General features: G+C 49.3%; 14 non-coding genes across 14 annotated transcripts; 7 read left to right on the forward strand and 7 right to left on the reverse strand.

The window, feature by feature from the left end:
* Window positions 1–1,230: 1,230 nt before the first annotated feature.
* LOC119016047 lies at window positions 1,231–1,349 on the reverse strand. The gene has a single exon (XR_005073757.1). It is a non-coding gene; the product is annotated as a 5S ribosomal RNA (ribosomal RNA).
* A 336-nt stretch (window positions 1,350–1,685) lies between these two features.
* LOC119016080 lies at window positions 1,686–1,804 on the forward strand. The gene has a single exon (XR_005073787.1). It is a non-coding gene; the product is annotated as a 5S ribosomal RNA (ribosomal RNA).
* Window positions 1,805–4,132: 2,328 nt separating this feature from the next.
* Window positions 4,133–4,251, reverse strand: LOC119016039. Its single transcript, XR_005073749.1, has one exon. It is a non-coding gene; the product is annotated as a 5S ribosomal RNA (ribosomal RNA).
* A 336-nt stretch (window positions 4,252–4,587) lies between these two features.
* LOC119016081 lies at window positions 4,588–4,706 on the forward strand. The gene has a single exon (XR_005073788.1). It is a non-coding gene; the product is annotated as a 5S ribosomal RNA (ribosomal RNA).
* A 225-nt stretch (window positions 4,707–4,931) lies between these two features.
* Window positions 4,932–5,050, reverse strand: LOC119016048. Its single transcript, XR_005073758.1, has one exon. It is a non-coding gene; the product is annotated as a 5S ribosomal RNA (ribosomal RNA).
* A 336-nt stretch (window positions 5,051–5,386) lies between these two features.
* On the forward strand, window positions 5,387–5,505 carry LOC119016082. The gene has a single exon (XR_005073789.1). It is a non-coding gene; the product is annotated as a 5S ribosomal RNA (ribosomal RNA).
* A 4,443-nt stretch (window positions 5,506–9,948) lies between these two features.
* On the reverse strand, window positions 9,949–10,067 carry LOC119016040. Its single transcript, XR_005073750.1, has one exon. It is a non-coding gene; the product is annotated as a 5S ribosomal RNA (ribosomal RNA).
* A 336-nt stretch (window positions 10,068–10,403) lies between these two features.
* LOC119016083 lies at window positions 10,404–10,522 on the forward strand. Its single transcript, XR_005073790.1, has one exon. It is a non-coding gene; the product is annotated as a 5S ribosomal RNA (ribosomal RNA).
* A 225-nt stretch (window positions 10,523–10,747) lies between these two features.
* LOC119016028 lies at window positions 10,748–10,866 on the reverse strand. The gene has a single exon (XR_005073739.1). It is a non-coding gene; the product is annotated as a 5S ribosomal RNA (ribosomal RNA).
* Window positions 10,867–11,202: 336 nt separating this feature from the next.
* Window positions 11,203–11,321, forward strand: LOC119016084. The gene has a single exon (XR_005073791.1). It is a non-coding gene; the product is annotated as a 5S ribosomal RNA (ribosomal RNA).
* Window positions 11,322–13,653: 2,332 nt separating this feature from the next.
* Window positions 13,654–13,772, reverse strand: LOC119016049. Its single transcript, XR_005073759.1, has one exon. It is a non-coding gene; the product is annotated as a 5S ribosomal RNA (ribosomal RNA).
* A 336-nt stretch (window positions 13,773–14,108) lies between these two features.
* Window positions 14,109–14,227, forward strand: LOC119016085. Its single transcript, XR_005073792.1, has one exon. It is a non-coding gene; the product is annotated as a 5S ribosomal RNA (ribosomal RNA).
* A 2,332-nt stretch (window positions 14,228–16,559) lies between these two features.
* On the reverse strand, window positions 16,560–16,678 carry LOC119016050. Its single transcript, XR_005073760.1, has one exon. It is a non-coding gene; the product is annotated as a 5S ribosomal RNA (ribosomal RNA).
* A 336-nt stretch (window positions 16,679–17,014) lies between these two features.
* LOC119016086 lies at window positions 17,015–17,133 on the forward strand. The gene has a single exon (XR_005073793.1). It is a non-coding gene; the product is annotated as a 5S ribosomal RNA (ribosomal RNA).
* The last annotated feature ends 2,026 nt before the right edge of the window (window positions 17,134–19,159 follow it).

Here is a 19,159-nt window from a genome sequence, read left to right on the forward strand (position 1 = left end):
CCCCCTCGATGGACACAGCTTGGAGCTGCGGTTTCTTCCTTCTGAAGTCCACAACCATCTCCTTCGTCTTGGAGGTGTTCAGCTGTAGGCGGTTGGACCTGCACCACTCCACAAAGCCCTCAATCAGGCTCCTGTACTCCCCCTCCTGTCCATCCTTGATACAGCCCACTATTGCAGTGTCATCTGAGTATTTCTGCATGTGGGATGAGACATGAAGTCTTCCAGAGCACAGAGACCCTCCCCAGCCTCAGGCTATGGTTGAACAGTTGCTGAAGCGGCTCCCCAGTTCAGCAGAGCAGGCCTTGAGCATCCTTGGACACGCTTTGTCCGGGTCCGCTGCTTTCCTTGGGCACAGTCTCCTCAGCTCTTTGCTCACCTGCTCCTTGGTGATGGTGAAGGGGAGGGGGATTGAAATGTCCGTGGTGGTGGGGAGGGGGGGTTGAACTGTCTATGGTAGGGGTGGGGGGGAGGGTTGAACTGTCCGTGGGTGTGGCGGGTTGCGGTGCCCTGTAGTCTGAGGTGATAATGGACGTGATGGGGGTGACGGGGGTGTGAGGGGTGTGAAGTGGGCAGTCACTGGCTGTGGGAGCTGGGGTTTCAAACCTGTTAAAAAACAGGTTTAGCTGGTTAGCTCTCCCAGCATCCCCCTCTTCTGTGCTGCTGCCCTTCTTCTTGCAGCCTGTAATGGTTTTCATGCCATCCCAGACCTCCCTCATGTTGTTCCGCTGCAGCTTCTGTTCCACCTTCCTTCTGTACTCCTCCTTTGCCTCTCTCAGCTGGACCTTGACTTCTCCCTGTACGAGCTTCAGCTCGTCTCTGTCACCGTCCTTGAATACCCTCTCATTATATCATGACATGCCTTGGAAAATCCTTCAACAGTTGAGTGCGTTCCCTGCTTTTGCAGAGAAATAAAAAAGCTTACAGCACCTGGAATTCCCTAAGCAGGGTCAGGCCTGGTTAGTACTTGGATGGGAGACCGCCTGGGAATACCAGGTGCTGTAAGCTTTTTTGCCCTCTCTGTGCAGAGGGCGCTGCTGCTTCTTCGGTGGAGACACAGCTTTGAACAACAGAGCAGCTAGTCTGAGAACGATGTTCAACCTTTTTGTGCTGCTTGTGTTTTGCTCACTTCTATATGTTTGCATTAAAAGTGTATATGCATTATATCACGACATGCCTTGGAAAATCCTTCAACAGTTGAGTTCGTTCCCTGCTTTTGCAGAGAAATTAAAAAGCTTACAGCACCCGGAATTCCCAGGCGGTCACCCATCCAAGTACTAACCAGGCCCGACACTGCTTGGCTTCCGAGATCGGACGAGATCGGGCGCGTTCAGGGCGGTGTGGCCGCAAGCCAAGGTGCAGGAGACAAATGCACTATTCATACGCGTTGACACGGAGCGAAACAAGCAAAGACGCTCCGCTATTCTCTACTGACCCAGTCGGACTGATGTTTATGACAGCGCTCTGTCTTCAGCTGTGCTGCACTGGTATATCTCAGTGATTACCTGGAAAGATTGAAACGCTGGAATGCAGCCACTCTCTGAAAACACTGGCATTCCCCAAAAGGTGTTCAAGTGCGCTAATGTTTGCCCCCTCACAGATATAGAGAAAGGAAAGGAAAGGAAAGGAAAGGATGAGGACGGAGCCGGTGAAGGTGTATAAATAGTGTGTTTGTCTGCTCTGCCCTTGCTTACGGCCATACCACTCTGAACACGCCCGATCTCGTCTGATCTCGGAAGCTAAGCAGGGTCGGGCCTGGTTAGTACTTGGATGGGAGACCGCCTGGGAATACCAGGTGCTGTAAGCTTTTTTGCCCTCTCTGTGCAGAGGGCGCTGCTGCTTCTTCGGTGGAGACACAGCTTTGAACAACAGAGCAGCTAGTCTGAGAACGATGTTCAACCTTTTTGTGCTGCTTGTGTTTTGCTCACTTCTATATGTTTGCATTAAAAGTGTAGATAGATAGATAGATAGATAGATAGATAGATAGATAGATAGATAGATAGATAGATAGATAGATACTTTATTTATCCTGGAGGAAATTCAAGCATCCAGTAGCAACAACAAACATTGAACATACATTGAACATACATGCAACATCAAAGAAACAGTAGAAATAAAAATGTGGAATAAAAATGTTTTGTACAACTGTAGTAAAAATGAAGAATAAAAATGTTTTGTACAACTGTAACTATTTACATAAAGTGACTGTAGAAGTATAAGTGTTTTATACATTTAATGCCTCTATGAGCTAAATGAAAAATATAAAGTGATGTTAAAAATATAAAGTGACATAGAGGTAAAGAGTATTAAGGGGACAGGGGATGGTGTACAATTAAATTAAATTGGGCCATAAAAGATGAGTGCTTTTGAGTGCATTTGGCCATTGTCTATTGTGCTTCCTGACATCACTGCGAGCTGTTGTACAGCCTGATGGCCAGGGGGACGAAAGAGTTATTGTGTCTGTTGGTGGAGCAGGATTGAGACAGCAGTCTGCCACTGAACACGCTCCTCTGCCTGCTGAAGGTGTTGTGCAGAGGGTGGTGGGTGTTGTCCAGTATGGACAGCAGTTTGTCCAGGGTCCTTCTCTCTGCCACAGTCACCAGAAAGTCCAGCTTTGTGCCCACCACTGAGCCAGCTCTCCTCACCAGTCTGTCCAGTCGGGCAGAGTCCCTCTTCTTGCTGCTTCCTCCCCAGCAAACCACAGCGTAGAAGAGGACGCTGGCCACCACGGACTGGTAAAACATCTGCAGCAGTTTTTTGCATATGTTGAAGGATCCCAGCCTTCTCAGGAAGTACAGATGGCTCTGTCCTTTCCTGTGTACAGCGTCCATGTTTGCTGTCCACTCCAACCTGTCATCCAGCTGCAGCCCCAGGTATTTGTAGGTCCTGACCACCTCCACATCGACCCCCTCGATGGACACAGCTTGGAGCTGCGGTTTCTTCCTTCTGAAGTCCACAACCATCTCCTTCGTCTTGGAGGTGTTCAGCTGTAGGCGGTTGGACCTGCACCACTCCACAAAGCCCTCAATCAGGCTCCTGTACTCCCCCTCCTGTCCATCCTTGATACAGCCCACTATTGCAGTGTCATCTGAGTATTTCTGCATGTGGGATGAGACATGAAGTCTTCCAGAGCACAGAGACCCTCCCCAGCCTCAGGCTATGGTTGAACAGTTGCTGAAGCGGCTCCCCAGTTCAGCAGAGCAGGCCTTGAGCATCCTTGGACACGCTTTGTCCGGGTCCGCTGCTTTCCTTGGGCACAGTCTCCTCAGCTCTTTGCTCACCTGCTCCTTGGTGATGGTGAAGGGGAGGGGGATTGAAATGTCCGTGGTGGTGGGGAGGGGGGGTTGAACTGTCTATGGTAGGGGTGGGGGGGAGGGTTGAACTGTCCGTGGGTGTGGCGGGTTGCGGTGCCCTGTAGTCTGAGGTGATAATGGACGTGATGGGGGTGACGGGGGTGTGAGGGGTGTGAAGTGGGCAGTCACTGGCTGTGGGAGCTGGGGTTTCAAACCTGTTAAAAAACAGGTTTAGCTGGTTAGCTCTCCCAGCATCCCCCTCTTCTGTGCTGCTGCCCTTCTTCTTGCAGCCTGTAATGGTTTTCATGCCATCCCAGACCTCCCTCATGTTGTTCCGCTGCAGCTTCTGTTCCACCTTCCTTCTGTACTCCTCCTTTGCCTCTCTCAGCTGGACCTTGACTTCTCCCTGTACGAGCTTCAGCTCGTCTCTGTCACCGTCCTTGAATACCCTCTCATTATATCATGACATGCCTTGGAAAATCCTTCAACAGTTGAGTGCGTTCCCTGCTTTTGCAGAGAAATAAAAAAGCTTACAGCACCTGGAATTCCCTAAGCAGGGTCAGGCCTGGTTAGTACTTGGATGGGAGACCGCCTGGGAATACCAGGTGCTGTAAGCTTTTTTGCCCTCTCTGTGCAGAGGGCGCTGCTGCTTCTTCGGTGGAGACACAGCTTTGAACAACAGAGCAGCTAGTCTGAGAACGATGTTCAACCTTTTTGTGCTGCTTGTGTTTTGCTCACTTCTATATGTTTGCATTAAAAGTGTATATGCATTATATCACGACATGCCTTGGAAAATCCTTCAACAGTTGAGTTTGTTCCCTGCTTTTGCAGAGAAATTAAAAAGCTTACAGCACCCGGAATTCCCAGGCGGTCACCCATCCAAGTACTAACCAGGCCCGACACTGCTTGGCTTCCGAGATCGGACGAGATCGGGCGCATTCAGGGCGGTGTGGCCGCAAGCCAAGGTGCAGGAGACAAATGCACTATTCATACGCGTTGACACGGAGCGAAACAAGCAAAGACGCTCCGCTATTCTCTACTGACCCAGTCGGACTGATGTTTATGACAGCGCTCTGTCTTCAGCTGTGCTGCACTGGTATATCTCAGTGATTACCTGGAAAGATTGAAACGCTGGAATGCAGCCACTCTCTGAAAACACTGGCATTCCCCAAAAGGTGTTCAAGTGCGCTAATGTTTGCCCCCTCACAGATATAGAGAAAGGAAAGGAAAGGAAAGGAAAGGATGAGGACGGAGCCGGTGAAGGTGTATAAATAGTGTGTTTGTCTGCTCTGCCCTTGCTTACGGCCATACCACTCTGAACACGCCCGATCTCGTCTGATCTCGGAAGCTAAGCAGGGTCGGGCCTGGTTAGTACTTGGATGGGAGACCGCCTGGGAATACCAGGTGCTGTAAGCTTTTTTGCCCTCTCTGTGCAGAGGGCGCTGCTGCTTCTTCGGTGGAGACACAGCTTTGAACAACAGAGCAGCTAGTCTGAGAACGATGTTCAACCTTTTTGTGCTGCTTGTGTTTTGCTCACTTCTATATGTTTGCATTAAAAGTGTATATGCATTATATCACGACATGCCTTGGAAAATCCTTCAACAGTTGAGTTCGTTCCCTGCTTTTGCAGAGAAATTAAAAAGCTTACAGCACCCGGAATTCCCAGGCGGTCACCCATCCAAGTACTAACCAGGCCCGACACTGCTTGGCTTCCGAGATCGGACGAGATCGGGCGCGTTCAGGGCGGTGTGGCCGCAAGCCAAGGTGCAGGAGACAAATGCACTATTCATACGCGTTGACACGGAGCGAAACAAGCAAAGACGCTCCGCTATTCTCTACTGACCCAGTCGGACTGATGTTTATGACAGCGCTCTGTCTTCAGCTGTGCTGCACTGGTATATCTCAGTGATTACCTGGAAAGATTGAAACGCTGGAATGCAGCCACTCTCTGAAAACACTGGCATTCCCCAAAAGGTGTTCAAGTGCGCTAATGTTTGCCCCCTCACAGATATAGAGAAAGGAAAGGAAAGGAAAGGAAAGGATGAGGACGGAGCCGGTGAAGGTGTATAAATAGTGTGTTTGTCTGCTCTGCCCTTGCTTACGGCCATACCACTCTGAACACGCCCGATCTCGTCTGATCTCGGAAGCTAAGCAGGGTCGGGCCTGGTTAGTACTTGGATGGGAGACCGCCTGGGAATACCAGGTGCTGTAAGCTTTTTTGCCCTCTCTGTGCAGAGGGCGCTGCTGCTTCTTCGGTGGAGACACAGCTTTGAACAACAGAGCAGCTAGTCTGAGAACGATGTTCAACCTTTTTGTGCTGCTTGTGTTTTGCTCACTTCTATATGTTTGCATTAAAAGTGTAGATAGATAGATAGATAGATAGATAGATAGATAGATAGATAGATAGATAGATAGATAGATAGATAGATAGATAGATACTTTATTTATCCTGGAGGAAATTCAAGCATCCAGTAGCAACAACAAACATTGAACATACATTGAACATACATGCAACATCAAAGAAACAGTAGAAATAAAAATGTGGAATAAAAATGTTTTGTACAACTGTAGTAAAAATGAAGAATAAAAATGTTTTGTACAACTGTAACTATTTACATAAAGTGACTGTAGAAGTATAAGTGTTTTATACATTTAATGCCTCTATGAGCTAAATGAAAAATATAAAGTGATGTTAAAAATATAAAGTGACATAGAGGTAAAGAGTATTAAGGGGACAGGGGATGGTGTACAATTAAATTAAATTGGGCCATAAAAGATGAGTGCTTTTGAGTGCATTTGGCCATTGTCTATTGTGCTTCCTGACATCACTGCGAGCTGTTGTACAGCCTGATGGCCAGGGGGACGAAAGAGTTATTGTGTCTGTTGGTGGAGCAGGATTGAGACAGCAGTCTGCCACTGAACACGCTCCTCTGCCTGCTGAAGGTGTTGTGCAGAGGGTGGTGGGTGTTGTCCAGTATGGACAGCAGTTTGTCCAGGGTCCTTCTCTCTGCCACAGTCACCAGAAAGTCCAGCTTTGTGCCCACCACTGAGCCAGCTCTCCTCACCAGTCTGTCCAGTCGGGCAGAGTCCCTCTTCTTGCTGCTTCCTCCCCAGCAAACCACAGCGTAGAAGAGGACGCTGGCCACCACGGACTGGTAAAACATCTGCAGCAGTTTTTTGCATATGTTGAAGGATCCCAGCCTTCTCAGGAAGTACAGATGGCTCTGTCCTTTCCTGTGTACAGCGTCCATGTTTGCTGTCCACTCCAACCTGTCATCCAGCTGCAGCCCCAGGTATTTGTAGGTCCTGACCACCTCCACATCGACCCCCTCGATGGACACAGCTTGGAGCTGCGGTTTCTTCCTTCTGAAGTCCACAACCATCTCCTTCGTCTTGGAGGTGTTCAGCTGTAGGCGGTTGGACCTGCACCACTCCACAAAGCCCTCAATCAGGCTCCTGTACTCCCCCTCCTGTCCATCCTTGATACAGCCCACTATTGCAGTGTCATCTGAGTATTTCTGCATGTGGGATGAGACATGAAGTCTTCCAGAGCACAGAGACCCTCCCCAGCCTCAGGCTATGGTTGAACAGTTGCTGAAGCGGCTCCCCAGTTCAGCAGAGCAGGCCTTGAGCATCCTTGGACACGCTTTGTCCGGGTCCGCTGCTTTCCTTGGGCACAGTCTCCTCAGCTCTTTGCTCACCTGCTCCTTGGTGATGGTGAAGGGGAGGGGGATTGAAATGTCCGTGGTGGTGGGGAGGGGGGGTTGAACTGTCTATGGTAGGGGTGGGGGGGAGGGTTGAACTGTCCGTGGGTGTGGCGGGTTGCGGTGCCCTGTAGTCTGAGGTGATAATGGACGTGATGGGGGTGACGGGGGTGTGAGGGGTGTGAAGTGGGCAGTCACTGGCTGTGGGAGCTGGGGTTTCAAACCTGTTAAAAAACAGGTTTAGCTGGTTAGCTCTCCCAGCATCCCCCTCTTCTGTGCTGCTGCCCTTCTTCTTGCAGCCTGTAATGGTTTTCATGCCATCCCAGACCTCCCTCATGTTGTTCCGCTGCAGCTTCTGTTCCACCTTCCTTCTGTACTCCTCCTTTGCCTCTCTCAGCTGGACCTTGACTTCTCCCTGTACGAGCTTCAGCTCGTCTCTGTCACCGTCCTTGAATACCCTCTCATTATATCATGACATGCCTTGGAAAATCCTTCAACAGTTGAGTGCGTTCCCTGCTTTTGCAGAGAAATAAAAAAGCTTACAGCACCTGGAATTCCCTAAGCAGGGTCGGGCCTGGTTAGTACTTGGATGGGAGACCGCCTGGGAATACCAGGTGCTGTAAGCTTTTTTGCCCTCTCTGTGCAGAGGGCGCTGCTGCTTCTTCGGTGGAGACACAGCTTTGAACAACAGAGCAGCTAGTCTGAGAACGATGTTCAACCTTTTTGTGCTGCTTGTGTTTTGCTCACTTCTATATGTTTGCATTAAAAGTGTAGATAGATAGATAGATAGATAGATAGATAGATAGATAGATAGATAGATAGATAGATAGATAGATACTTTATTTATCCTGGAGGAAATTCAAGCATCCAGTAGCAACAACAAACATTGAACATACATTGAACATACATGCAACATCAAAGAAACAGTAGAAATAAAAATGTGGAATAAAAATGTTTTGTACAACTGTAGTAAAAATGAAGAATAAAAATGTTTTGTACAACTGTAACTATTTACATAAAGTGACTGTAGAAGTATAAGTGTTTTATACATTTAATGCCTCTATGAGCTAAATGAAAAATATAAAGTGATGTTAAAAATATAAAGTGACATAGAGGTAAAGAGTATTAAGGGGACAGGGGATGGTGTACAATTAAATTAAATTGGGCCATAAAAGATGAGTGCTTTTGAGTGCATTTGGCCATTGTCTATTGTGCTTCCTGACATCACTGCGAGCTGTTGTACAGCCTGATGGCCAGGGGGACGAAAGAGTTATTGTGTCTGTTGGTGGAGCAGGATTGAGACAGCAGTCTGCCACTGAACACGCTCCTCTGCCTGCTGAAGGTGTTGTGCAGAGGGTGGTGGGTGTTGTCCAGTATGGACAGCAGTTTGTCCAGGGTCCTTCTCTCTGCCACAGTCACCAGAAAGTCCAGCTTTGTGCCCACCACTGAGCCAGCTCTCCTCACCAGTCTGTCCAGTCGGGCAGAGTCCCTCTTCTTGCTGCTTCCTCCCCAGCAAACCACAGCGTAGAAGAGGACGCTGGCCACCACGGACTGGTAAAACATCTGCAGCAGTTTTTTGCATATGTTGAAGGATCCCAGCCTTCTCAGGAAGTACAGATGGCTCTGTCCTTTCCTGTGTACAGCGTCCATGTTTGCTGTCCACTCCAACCTGTCATCCAGCTGCAGCCCCAGGTATTTGTAGGTCCTGACCACCTCCACATCGACCCCCTCGATGGACACAGCTTGGAGCTGCGGTTTCTTCCTTCTGAAGTCCACAACCATCTCCTTCGTCTTGGAGGTGTTCAGCTGTAGGCGGTTGGACCTGCACCACTCCACAAAGCCCTCAATCAGGCTCCTGTACTCCCCCTCCTGTCCATCCTTGATACAGCCCACTATTGCAGTGTCATCTGAGTATTTCTGCATGTGGGATGAGACATGAAGTCTTCCAGAGCACAGAGACCCTCCCCAGCCTCAGGCTATGGTTGAACAGTTGCTGAAGCGGCTCCCCAGTTCAGCAGAGCAGGCCTTGAGCATCCTTGGACACGCTTTGTCCGGGTCCGCTGCTTTCCTTGGGCACAGTCTCCTCAGCTCTTTGCTCACCTGCTCCTTGGTGATGGTGAAGGGGAGGGGGATTGAAATGTCCGTGGTGGTGGGGAGGGGGGGTTGAACTGTCTATGGTAGGGGTGGGGGGGAGGGTTGAACTGTCCGTGGGTGTGGCGGGTTGCGGTGCCCTGTAGTCTGAGGTGATAATGGACGTGATGGGGGTGACGGGGGTGTGAGGGGTGTGAAGTGGGCAGTCACTGGCTGTGGGAGCTGGGGTTTCAAACCTGTTAAAAAACAGGTTTAGCTGGTTAGCTCTCCCAGCATCCCCCTCTTCTGTGCTGCTGCCCTTCTTCTTGCAGCCTGTAATGGTTTTCATGCCATCCCAGACCTCCCTCATGTTGTTCCGCTGCAGCTTCTGTTCCACCTTCCTTCTGTACTCCTCCTTTGCCTCTCTCAGCTGGACCTTGACTTCTCCCTGTACGAGCTTCAGCTCGTCTCTGTCACCGTCCTTGAATACCCTCTCATTATATCATGACATGCCTTGGAAAATCCTTCAACAGTTGAGTGCGTTCCCTGCTTTTGCAGAGAAATAAAAAAGCTTACAGCACCTGGAATTCCCTAAGCAGGGTCAGGCCTGGTTAGTACTTGGATGGGAGACCGCCTGGGAATACCAGGTGCTGTAAGCTTTTTTGCCCTCTCTGTGCAGAGGGCGCTGCTGCTTCTTCGGTGGAGACACAGCTTTGAACAACAGAGCAGCTAGTCTGAGAACGATGTTCAACCTTTTTGTGCTGCTTGTGTTTTGCTCACTTCTATATGTTTGCATTAAAAGTGTATATGCATTATATCACGACATGCCTTGGAAAATCCTTCAACAGTTGAGTTTGTTCCCTGCTTTTGCAGAGAAATTAAAAAGCTTACAGCACCCGGAATTCCCAGGCGGTCACCCATCCAAGTACTAACCAGGCCCGACACTGCTTGGCTTCCGAGATCGGACGAGATCGGGCGCATTCAGGGCGGTGTGGCCGCAAGCCAAGGTGCAGGAGACAAATGCACTATTCATACGCGTTGACACGGAGCGAAACAAGCAAAGACGCTCCGCTATTCTCTACTGACCCAGTCGGACTGATGTTTATGACAGCGCTCTGTCTTCAGCTGTGCTGCACTGGTATATCTCAGTGATTACCTGGAAAGATTGAAACGCTGGAATGCAGCCACTCTCTGAAAACACTGGCATTCCCCAAAAGGTGTTCAAGTGCGCTAATGTTTGCCCCCTCACAGATATAGAGAAAGGAAAGGAAAGGAAAGGAAAGGATGAGGACGGAGCCGGTGAAGGTGTATAAATAGTGTGTTTGTCTGCTCTGCCCTTGCTTACGGCCATACCACTCTGAACACGCCCGATCTCGTCTGATCTCGGAAGCTAAGCAGGGTCGGGCCTGGTTAGTACTTGGATGGGAGACCGCCTGGGAATACCAGGTGCTGTAAGCTTTTTTGCCCTCTCTGTGCAGAGGGCGCTGCTGCTTCTTCGGTGGAGACACAGCTTTGAACAACAGAGCAGCTAGTCTGAGAACGATGTTCAACCTTTTTGTGCTGCTTGTGTTTTGCTCACTTCTATATGTTTGCATTAAAAGTGTATATGCATTATATCACGACATGCCTTGGAAAATCCTTCAACAGTTGAGTTCGTTCCCTGCTTTTGCAGAGAAATTAAAAAGCTTACAGCACCCGGAATTCCCAGGCGGTCACCCATCCAAGTACTAACCAGGCCCGACCCTGCTTGGCTTCCGAGATCGGACGAGATCGGGCGCGTTCAGGGCGGTGTGGCCGCAAGCCAAGGTGCAGGAGACAAATGCACTATTCATACGCGTTGACACGGAGCGAAACAAGCAAAGACGCTCCGCTATTCTCTACTGACCCAGTCGGACTGATGTTTATGACAGCGCTCTGTCTTCAGCTGTGCTGCACTGGTATATCTCAGTGATTACCTGGAAAGATTGAAACGCTGGAATGCAGCCACTCTCTGAAAACACTGGCATTCCCCAAAAGGTGTTCAAGTGCGCTAATGTTTGCCCCCTCACAGATATAGAGAAAGGAAAGGAAAGGAAAGGAAAGGATGAGGACGGAGCCGGTGAAGGTGTATAAATAGTGTGTTTGTCTGCTCTGCCCTTGCTTACGGCCATACCACTCTGAACACGCCCGATCTCGTCTGATCTCGGAAGCTAAGCAGGGTCGGGCCTGGTTAGTACTTGGATGGGAGACCGCCTGGGAATACCAGGTGCTGTAAGCTTTTTTGCCCTCTCTGTGCAGAGGGCGCTGCTGCTTCTTCGGTGGAGACACAGCTTTGAACAACAGAGCAGCTAGTCTGAGAACGATGTTCAACCTTTTTGTGCTGCTTGTGTTTTGCTCACTTCTATATGTTTGCATTAAAAGTGTAGATAGATAGATAGATAGATAGATAGATAGATAGATAGATAGATAGATAGATAGATAGATAGATAGATACTTTATTTATCCTGGAGGAAATTCAAGCATCCAGTAGCAACAACAAACATTGAACATACATTGAACATACATGCAACATCAAAGAAACAGTAGAAATAAAAATGTGGAATAAAAATGTTTTGTACAACTGTAGTAAAAATGAAGAATAAAAATGTTTTGTACAACTGTAACTATTTACATAAAGTGACTGTAGAAGTATAAGTGTTTTATACATTTAATGCCTCTATGAGCTAAATGAAAAATATAAAGTGATGTTAAAAATATAAAGTGACATAGAGGTAAAGAGTATTAAGGGGACAGGGGATGGTGTACAATTAAATTAAATTGGGCCATAAAAGATGAGTGCTTTTGAGTGCATTTGGCCATTGTCTATTGTGCTTCCTGACATCACTGCGAGCTGTTGTACAGCCTGATGGCCAGGGGGACGAAAGAGTTATTGTGTCTGTTGGTGGAGCAGGATTGAGACAGCAGTCTGCCACTGAACACGCTCCTCTGCCTGCTGAAGGTGTTGTGCAGAGGGTGGTGGGTGTTGTCCAGTATGGACAGCAGTTTGTCCAGGGTCCTTCTCTCTGCCACAGTCACCAGAAAGTCCAGCTTTGTGCCCACCACTGAGCCAGCTCTCCTCACCAGTCTGTCCAGTCGGGCAGAGTCCCTCTTCTTGCTGCTTCCTCCCCAGCAAACCACAGCGTAGAAGAGGACGCTGGCCACCACGGACTGGTAAAACATCTGCAGCAGTTTTTTGCATATGTTGAAGGATCCCAGCCTTCTCAGGAAGTACAGATGGCTCTGTCCTTTCCTGTGTACAGCGTCCATGTTTGCTGTCCACTCCAACCTGTCATCCAGCTGCAGCCCCAGGTATTTGTAGGTCCTGACCACCTCCACATCGACCCCCTCGATGGACACAGCTTGGAGCTGCGGTTTCTTCCTTCTGAAGTCCACAACCATCTCCTTCGTCTTGGAGGTGTTCAGCTGTAGGCGGTTGGACCTGCACCACTCCACAAAGCCCTCAATCAGGCTCCTGTACTCCCCCTCCTGTCCATCCTTGATACAGCCCACTATTGCAGTGTCATCTGAGTATTTCTGCATGTGGGATGAGACATGAAGTCTTCCAGAGCACAGAGACCCTCCCCAGCCTCAGGCTATGGTTGAACAGTTGCTGAAGCGGCTCCCCAGTTCAGCAGAGCAGGCCTTGAGCATCCTTGGACACGCTTTGTCCGGGTCCGCTGCTTTCCTTGGGCACAGTCTCCTCAGCTCTTTGCTCACCTGCTCCTTGGTGATGGTGAAGGGGAGGGGGATTGAAATGTCCGTGGTGGTGGGGAGGGGGGGTTGAACTGTCTATGGTAGGGGTGGGGGGGAGGGTTGAACTGTCCGTGGGTGTGGCGGGTTGCGGTGCCCTGTAGTCTGAGGTGATAATGGACGTGATGGGGGTGACGGGGGTGTGAGGGGTGTGAAGTGGGCAGTCACTGGCTGTGGGAGCTGGGGTTTCAAACCTGTTAAAAAACAGGTTTAGCTGGTTAGCTCTCCCAGCATCCCCCTCTTCTGTGCTGCTGCCCTTCTTCTTGCAGCCTGTAATGGTTTTCATGCCATCCCAGACCTCCCTCATGTTGTTCCGCTGCAGCTTCTGTTCCACCTTCCTTCTGTACTCCTCCTTTGCCTCTCTCAGCTGGACCTTGACTTCTCCCTGTACGAGCTTCAGCTCGTCTCTGTCACCGTCCTTGAATACCCTCTCATTATATCATGACATGCCTTGGAAAATCCTTCAACAGTTGAGTGCGTTCCCTGCTTTTGCAGAGAAATAAAAAAGCTTACAGCACCTGGAATTCCCTAAGCAGGGTCAGGCCTGGTTAGTACTTGGATGGGAGACCGCCTGGGAATACCAGGTGCTGTAAGCTTTTTTGCCCTCTCTGTGCAGAGGGCGCTGCTGCTTCTTCGGTGGAGACACAGCTTTGAACAACAGAGCAGCTAGTCTGAGAACGATGTTCAACCTTTTTGTGCTGCTTGTGTTTTGCTCACTTCTATATGTTTGCATTAAAAGTGTATATGCATTATATCACGACATGCCTTGGAAAATCCTTCAACAGTTGAGTTCGTTCCCTGCTTTTGCAGAGAAATTAAAAAGCTTACAGCACCCGGAATTCCCAGGCGGTCACCCATCCAAGTACTAACCAGGCCCGACACTGCTTGGCTTCCGAGATCGGACGAGATCGGGCGCGTTCAGGGCGGTGTGGCCGCAAGCCAAGGTGCAGGAGACAAATGCACTATTCATACGCGTTGACACGGAGCGAAACAAGCAAAGACGCTCCGCTATTCTCTACTGACCCAGTCGGACTGATGTTTATGACAGCGCTCTGTCTTCAGCTGTGCTGCACTGGTATATCTCAGTGATTACCTGGAAAGATTGAAACGCTGGAATGCAGCCACTCTCTGCAAACACTGGCATTCCCCAAAAGGTGTTCAAGTGCGCTAATGTTTGCCCCCTCACAGATATAGAGAAAGGAAAGGAAAGGAAAGGAAAGGATGAGGACGGAGCCGGTGAAGGTGTATAAATAGTGTGTTTGTCTGCTCTGCCCTTGCTTACGGCCATACCACTCTGAACACGCCCGATCTCGTCTGATCTCGGAAGCTAAGCAGGGTCGGGCCTGGTTAGTACTTGGATGGGAGACCGCCTGGGAATACCAGGTGCTGTAAGCTTTTTTGCCCTCTCTGTGCAGAGGGCGCTGCTGCTTCTTCGGTGGAGACACAGCTTTGAACAACAGAGCAGCTAGTCTGAGAACGATGTTCAACCTTTTTGTGCTGCTTGTGTTTTGCTCACTTCTATATGTTTGCATTAAAAGTGTAGATAGATAGATAGATAGATAGATAGATAGATAGATAGATAGATAGATAGATAGATAGATAGATAGATACTTTATTTATCCTGGAGGAAATTCAAGCATCCAGTAGCAACAACAAACATTGAACATACATTGAACATACATGCAACATCAAAGAAACAGTAGAAATAAAAATGTGGAATAAAAATGTTTTGTACAACTGTAGTAAAAATGAAGAATAAAAATGTTTTGTACAACTGTAACTATTTACATAAAGTGACTGTAGAAGTATAAGTGTTTTATACATTTAATGCCTCTATGAGCTAAATGAAAAATATAAAGTGATGTTAAAAATATAAAGTGACATAGAGGTAAAGAGTATTAAGGGGACAGGGGATGGTGTACAATTAAATTAAATTGGGCCATAAAAGATGAGTGCTTTTGAGTGCATTTGGCCATTGTCTATTGTGCTTCCTGACATCACTGCGAGCTGTTGTACAGCCTGATGGCCAGGGGGACGAAAGAGTTATTGTGTCTGTTGGTGGAGCAGGATTGAGACAGCAGTCTGCCACTGAACACGCTCCTCTGCCTGCTGAAGGTGTTGTGCAGAGGGTGGTGGGTGTTGTCCAGTATGGACAGCAGTTTGTCCAGGGTCCTTCTCTCTGCCACAGTCACCAGAAAGTCCAGCTTTGTGCCCACCACTGAGCCAGCTCTCCTCACCAGTCTGTCCAGTCGGGCAGAGTCCCTCTTCTTGCTGCTTCCTCCCCAGCAAACCACAGCGTAGAAGAGGACGCTGGCCACCACGGACTGGTAAAACATCTGCAGCAGTTTTTTGCATATGTTGAAGGATCCCAGCCTTCTCAGGAAGTACAGATGGCTCTGTCCTTTCCTGTGTACAGCGTCCATGTTTGCTGTCCACTCCAACCTGTCATCCAGCTGCAGCCCCAGGTATTTGTAGGTCCTGACCACCTCCACATCGACCCCCTCGATGGACACAGCTTGGAGCTGCGGTTTCTTCCTTCTGAAGTCCACAACCATCTCCTTCGTCTTGGAGGTGTTCAGCTGTAGGCGGTTGGACCTGCACCACTCCACAAAGCCCTCAATCAGGCTCCTGTACTCCCCCTCCTGTCCATCCTTGATACAGCCCACTATTGCAGTGTCATCTGAGTATTTCTGCATGTGGGATGAGACATGAAGTCTTCCAGAGCACAGAGACCCTCCCCAGCCTCAGGCTATGGTTGAACAGTTGCTGAAGCGGCTCCCCAGTTCAGCAGAGCAGGCCTTGAGCATCCTTGGACACGCTTTGTCCGGGTCCGCTGCTTTCCTTGGGCACAGTCTCCTCAGCTCTTTGCTCACCTGCTCCTTGGTGATGGTGAAGGGGAGGGGGATTGAAATGTCCGTGGTGGTGGGGAGGGGGGGTTGAACTGTCTATGGTAGGGGTGGGGGGGAGGGTTGAACTGTCCGTGGGTGTGGCGGGTTGCGGTGCCCTGTAGTCTGAGGTGATAATGGACGTGATGGGGGTGACGGGGGTGTGAGGGGTGTGAAGTGGGCAGTCACTGGCTGTGGGAGCTGGGGTTTCAAACCTGTTAAAAAACAGGTTTAGCTGGTTAGCTCTCCCAGCATCCCCCTCTTCTGTGCTGCTGCCCTTCTTCTTGCAGCCTGTAATGGTTTTCATGCCATCCCAGACCTCCCTCATGTTGTTCCGCTGCAGCTTCTGTTCCACCTTCCTTCTGTACTCCTCCTTTGCCTCTCTCAGCTGGACCTTGACTTCTCCCTGTACGAGCTTCAGCTCGTCTCTGTCACCGTCCTTGAATACCCTCTCATTATATCATGACATGCCTTGGAAAATCCTTCAACAGTTGAGTGCGTTCCCTGCTTTTGCAGAGAAATAAAAAAGCTTACAGCACCTGGAATTCCCTAAGCAGGGTCAGGCCTGGTTAGTACTTGGATGGGAGACCGCCTGGGAATACCAGGTGCTGTAAGCTTTTTTGCCCTCTCTGTGCAGAGGGCGCTGCTGCTTCTTCGGTGGAGACACAGCTTTGAACAACAGAGCAGCTAGTCTGAGAACGATGTTCAACCTTTTTGTGCTGCTTGTGTTTTGCTCACTTCTATATGTTTGCATTAAAAGTGTATATGCATTATATCACGACATGCCTTGGAAAATCCTTCAACAGTTGAGTTCGTTCCCTGCTTTTGCAGAGAAATTAAAAAGCTTACAGCACCCGGAATTCCCAGGCGGTCACCCATCCAAGTACTAACCAGGCCCGACACTGCTTGGCTTCCGAGATCGGACGAGATCGGGCGCGTTCAGGGCGGTGTGGCCGCAAGCCAAGGTGCAGGAGACAAATGCACTATTCATACGCGTTGACACGGAGCGAAACAAGCAAAGACGCTCCGCTACTCTCTACTGACCCAGTAGGACTGATGTTTATGACAGCGCTCTGTCTTCAGCTGTGCTGCACTGGTATATCTCAGTGATTACCTGGAAAGATTGAAACGCTGGAATGCAGCCACTCTCTGAAAACACTGGCATTCCCCAAAAGGTGTTCAAGTGCGCTAATGTTTGCCCCCTCACAGATATAGAGAAAGGAAAGGAAAGGAAAGGAAAGGATGAGGACGGAGCCGGTGAAGGTGTATAAATAGTGTGTTTGTCTGCTCTGCCCTTGCTTACGGCCATACCACTCTGAACACGCCCGATCTCGTCTGATCTCGGAAGCTAAGCAGGGTCGGGCCTGGTTAGTACTTGGATGGGAGACCGCCTGGGAATACCAGGTGCTGTAAGCTTTTTTGCCCTCTCTGTGCAGAGGGCGCTGCTGCTTCTTCGGTGGAGACACAGCTTTGAACAACAGAGCAGCTAGTCTGAGAACGATGTTCAACCTTTTTGTGCTGCTTGTGTTTTGCTCACTTCTATATGTTTGCATTAAAAGTGTAGATAGATAGATAGATAGATAGATAGATAGATAGATAGATAGATAGATAGATAGATAGATAGATAGATAGATACTTTATTTATCCTGGAGGAAATTCAAGCATCCAGTAGCAACAACAAACATTGAACATACATTGAACATACATGCAACATCAAAGAAACAGTAGAAATAAAAATGTGGAATAAAAATGTTTTGTACAACTGTAGTAAAAATGAAGAATAAAAATGTTTTGTACAACTGTAACTATTTACATAAAGTGACTGTAGAAGTATAAGTGTTTTATACATTTAATGCCTCTATGAGCTAAATGAAAAATATAAAGTGATGTTAAAAATATAAAGTGACATAGAGGTAAAGAGTATTAAGGGGACAGGGGATGGTGTACAATTAAATTAAATTGGGCCATAAAAGATGAGTGCTTTTGAGTGCATTTGGCCATTGTCTATTGTGCTTCCTGACATCACTGCGAGCTGTTGTACAGCCTGATGGCCAGGGGGACGAAAGAGTTATTGTGTCTGTTGGTGGAGCAGGATTGAGACAGCAGTCTGCCACTGAACACGCTCCTCTGCCTGCTGAAGGTGTTGTGCAGAGGGTGGTGGGTGTTGTCCAGTATGGACAGCAGTTTGTCCAGGGTCCTTCTCTCTGCCACAGTCACCAGAAAGTCCAGCTTTGTGCCCACCACTGAGCCAGCTCTCCTCACCAGTCTGTCCAGTCGGGCAGAGTCCCTCTTCTTGCTGCTTCCTCCCCAGCAAACCACAGCGTAGAAGAGGACGCTGGCCACCACGGACTGGTAAAACATCTGCAGCAGTTTTTTGCATATGTTGAAGGATCCCAGCCTTCTCAGGAAGTACAGATGGCTCTGTCCTTTCCTGTGTACAGCGTCCATGTTTGCTGTCCACTCCAACCTGTCATCCAGCTGCAGCCCCAGGTATTTGTAGGTCCTGACCACCTCCACATCGACCCCCTCGATGGACACAGCTTGGAGCTGCGGTTTCTTCCTTCTGAAGTCCACAACCATCTCCTTCGTCTTGGAGGTGTTCAGCTGTAGGCGGTTGGACCTGCACCACTCCACAAAGCCCTCAATCAGGCTCCTGTACTCCCCCTCCTGTCCATCCTTGATACAGCCCACTATTGCAGTGTCATCTGAGTATTTCTGCATGTGGGATGAGACATGAAGTCTTCCAGAGCACAGAGACCCTCCCCAGCCTCAGGCTATGGTTGAACAGTTGCTGAAGCGGCTCCCCAGTTCAGCAGAGCAGGCCTTGAGCATCCTTGGACACGCTTTGTCCGGGTCCGCTGCTTTCCTTGGGCACAGTCTCCTCAGCTCTTTGCTCACCTGCTCCTTGGTGATGGTGAAGGGGAGGGGGATTGAAATGTCCGTGGTGGTGGGGAGGGGGGGTTGAACTGTCTATGGTAGGGGTGGGGGGGAGGGTTGAACTGTCCGTGGGTGTGGCGGGTTGCGGTGCCCTGTAGTCTGAGGTGATAATGGACGTGATGGGGGTGACGGGGGTGTGAGGGGTGTGAAGTGGGCAGTCACTGGCTGTGGGAGCTGGGGTTTCAAACCTGTTAAAAAACAGGTTTAGCTGGTTAGCTCTCCCAGCATCCCCCTCTTCTGTGCTGCTGCCCTTCTTCTTGCAGCCTGTAATGGTTTTCATGCCATCCCAGACCTCCCTCATGTTGTTCCGCTGCAGCTTCTGTTCCACCTTCCTTCTGTACTCCTCCTTTGCCTCTCTCAGCTGGACCTTGACTTCTCCCTGTACGAGCTTCAGCTCGTCTCTGTCACCGTCCTTGAATACCCTCTCATTATATCATGACATGCCTTGGAAAATCCTTCAACAGTTGAGTGCGTTCCCTGCTTTTGCAGAGAAATAAAAAAGCTT

This window comes from Acanthopagrus latus, unplaced genomic scaffold, assembly GCF_904848185.1.
Source record: "Acanthopagrus latus isolate v.2019 unplaced genomic scaffold, fAcaLat1.1, whole genome shotgun sequence".
NCBI classification, from domain to species: Eukaryota; Metazoa; Chordata; class Actinopteri; order Spariformes; family Sparidae; genus Acanthopagrus; species Acanthopagrus latus.